This window comes from Polistes fuscatus, unplaced genomic scaffold (assembly GCF_010416935.1).
Source record: "Polistes fuscatus isolate 324 unplaced genomic scaffold, CU_Pfus_HIC Scaffold3, whole genome shotgun sequence".
Classification (NCBI taxonomy): Eukaryota; Metazoa; Arthropoda; class Insecta; order Hymenoptera; family Vespidae; genus Polistes; species Polistes fuscatus.
Genome location: NW_025113107.1, coordinates 2,148,944 through 2,152,540, shown reverse-complemented (window position 1 = coordinate 2,152,540; position 3,597 = coordinate 2,148,944). Strand labels below are relative to the sequence as shown.

The following is a 3,597-nucleotide window of genomic DNA, read 5'->3' as shown; positions in this document are numbered from 1 at the left end:
TATTATTAGCGTATAATCTCGTTAATATTTTTAAATTTACAATAATTTTATTTATACACATCGTTTCAATTGTGTTCTTCGAAGAAAAAGACACCAGTTTTATTTGTGTGGAATTTATAACGAGAACAGAATTATTTTAGTTTCCTTTCGTATTCCGTATCGTGAGTGGATAGTACAAGGCCACCTATTTATAAAATCATTTGAAAGGAAATTCTTTGTAATATGCATTTATACTATGCAGAATATTCTTTTTTTTTTCTTGTATTATCTTATTTTATGCATTATATATACTTTATATATAATTCAAGTTCGTGTATTTAATTGTAAGATTTTATAATGATAATAATTTATATATTTTTTCATCGTCCAGCACCAATAAAATAAACTCCTCCTTCAATGCTAATTTTCTTCCGTCCAATTGTCTATTTGTTCTGTTCTCTTCAAACTAATCGTAAGGCTTCAGATAATCTGATCTAAATGAAGAACTCGGAGGTACTAGACAAAAAGAACAGATAAAAAAGAAAAAGAAAAAATTAGTCCTAATTGTTCTTCCACTTACCTTCGGTACCATCCTTTGAAAGTTGTCTTTTTACTTTTTCTTTTTTTAATACTCCCTCGATGAGAATGAATAATTTTTCACAAGAAGAAATTTTTCCAGTCAAATCTATTTTATCGACCGCGAAGACAAATTGTTATCGATTTAGAAAGTTGTTTTCTTTCACAATAATTAATTAACTGAAATGAAAAGATCTTGACGATTTAATACAAAAATCTTATGCAATTTTCGTTTTTCTATTTCACGAAAGAAAAATAGTTTGGACTTTCTAAAGGAATATATTTGACCATTCCTAAACTATTTTTTCTTTATCTAATCGCAATGATTTATCTCCACGTTCAGGTCGACAACTTTTTATCCATCTTACACGATTTCACATCAACGAAGAAACATTAGATGATACTCGTTTCATAATTTTACGCAATGCATGTGAGGGATGCACTAGGCTATGCACTAAAACACAGAATATCTCAAAAGTAGCTTTACCAAGGAAATAAAAACAATAGACCAAACTTGAATATTTTTATTTAATAGAATTGCAATATTTTTCAATTATTCATTCGAAGATATAAATTTTGATAATACATTGCATATCACATGTTTACAGTTACAGTATCGATTAAAAAAAATATGGGTCCATGAATCCCATTATTCTGAATACCTGGTAATAAAAATATAATAATGTTTTTATTTTACTAAAGCGATTTTTGAAAAACCCTGTACGATACTTTATGAAACGGGTCGTATGTACTTATGTATTTGGATATATGCAAACGTGATCAAAATAATGTATTGCAGGAACGAGTGGTTGACAAAAATCTCACGACTCGTGTTACAGCACCAACTTCTGTAGAACGAAATAGATACGTTAGATTTGACATAAATGGTATTACTTATGGAAATGACTTTCATTGAAATTTCATTCATTGAAATTTATCGATCATATTGATCATATTGATGTTTATTTCCGTCCAATTAGTTTCATCTGTTCTCGTATTGCATAATTTTGCAATACATTTATGTATTATATACTTTACATATATAAAATGAAAAAAGTTAAATAAATATACATACATACACATATATTAATAAATCAACATTGATACGTATCAAAAGATTTTAATTTCAATTCGTAATTAATGCACGAATCTAATCAATTTTATTTAAGGATTTTTAATATTACCAAAATTTAAATATAACATTCCGTTACAATAAAAAAAACATATTCCATTAACATATTTATCAAATATTGGATTTTCTGTCCTCCAAAATTTCACCTATCAGTAAACATCGATGCGTATAACGTATACCTATTAACGTATCTATTAAATAAACGATGTTATATTCGTTTTATAATTGACATTAATTTGATGAACGGCCAATAACAATAGTACGAAACTAATTGACTTTACTATCTCGAAAATTTCATCATCGTGTACGTACACACACTCACGCACACGCACGCACCCACACACACACACACACACACACACACAGATACATATATTTAGGTATTTTAATTCTGTTTTTAAAATTGATACCAATTAGATCAAAAAAAAAAAAAAAGAAAAATATGTTGATCGATTGCAAGAAAATGTAATCGGAATAGTATTAACGCATTACTTCTCACCGGGATCTTCCCTCCCCCCTCTCACCAGTGTGTTCTCCGTGGACACCACAGACACGAACCAAAAAGGTTAGGCTTGTACCGACGCTGTGGTTCGAAACCACCCCCGCCCGACAGAGAGAGGCCTCCAACACCGGCCGAGAAGAGTCTTTCCGCCACGTTTTCCAAAGCCGGGGGTCGTCTGACTCCCTTCCGAAGGCTGCTGCGTTCGCGTGGCGCGCGCCAGAGGGTGAATACTTGTGTAAGGTTGAAAGAGAGGGAAACAGGGAATAAGGGTGCCCGAGAAAAAGAGAAAGAAGGAAAAGAGAGAGAGAGGAAGAGAAGTAGCTAGAGTGAGAGAGAAAGAGATAGAAGGAGAAAGAGAGAGGGTGAATTTCGTGGGGGGAGGGGGCGTGGGGGTGCGCGCGCATACAGCCCTTCTATAGCAAACACGTAATCGAACTGGGAGCGCCGTGCTTCGTCGTCGGCTCTATCATCCGCGTACACGACAGGGCTGGATCCCTGACGAGAAACGAGTGAACAAAAAAGAGACAAAAAAAGGAAGAAGATATTACAGGAAGAAGGAGAAGAGAAAGAAGAAGAAAAGGAAGTAGTAGAAGAAATATATTAATAATAATAAGAAAAAGAAGAAGCGGCAGAATTACTACACGTGAAGAGGACTAAGTCAAGATAAACATATTAAGAAGAAGAAGAATTGGATATTATATTGTGAAATGAAAAAAAAGATTATATATATATATATGTGTGTGTGTGTGTAGTCAGAAGACTTTGGAAAATATCACTTGGATTCTTTTGAGCTCTGTTGAAGATTGGATTAACATGTCAGGGAGGAATAGACTAGGGCCTATGTTCTACTACAAAGAGGAAAAGGACCGTCCTTCTATTGCTACTGTTACTATTGCTGCTACTACTACTAATATTACTACTACTAATACTACTACTATTACTATTATTACTGGTTACTACTAGAGAATTTAGTGATATATCGTGATCGGTGGTGGCAGTGGCTAGTGCCGTCGTCGTAGAGTGGTGCCGTCTCGTGCTGCAGGTGCTCTTCTCGTGTTTGCTTGCTGCTGGTTGTGCTTGTGCTGCTTGCTGCTTGCTGCTGCTGCTGCTGTTACTACTACTACTACTACTACTACTACTACTACTACTACTAGTGGTGGTGGTGTATGAGTGCGCACAGGGTGTTGGTGGGTGGAAAAAGAGGGTGAGGGTGAGGGTGAGGGTGAGGGTGAAGAGTGAAGAGAAGGTGGAGGAGGAACGGTCGAAGTAAACGAAGGTTATATCATATTCGCGAGTGTGTACCGTGCGCGTTTTCTCATCTTTATTTGTTCCTTTCATTTTGAATAATTTCCTTTCCCCCCACCCTCTCTCTCTCTCTTTTTCTTTATCTCTATCTATATCTTACTGT

General features: G+C 34.7%; 1 long non-coding RNA gene across 1 annotated transcript; it reads right to left on the bottom strand.

The window, feature by feature from the left end:
- Nucleotides 1–607: 607 nt before the first annotated feature.
- LOC122519948 lies at nucleotides 608–2,336 on the bottom strand. The gene is made up of 2 exons (XR_006304407.1): nucleotides 2,187–2,336; nucleotides 608–1,403 (listed from the first exon to the last, which is right to left on the bottom strand). It is a non-coding gene; the product is annotated as an uncharacterized LOC122519948 (long non-coding RNA).
- Between the last annotated feature and the right edge of the window lie 1,261 nt (nucleotides 2,337–3,597).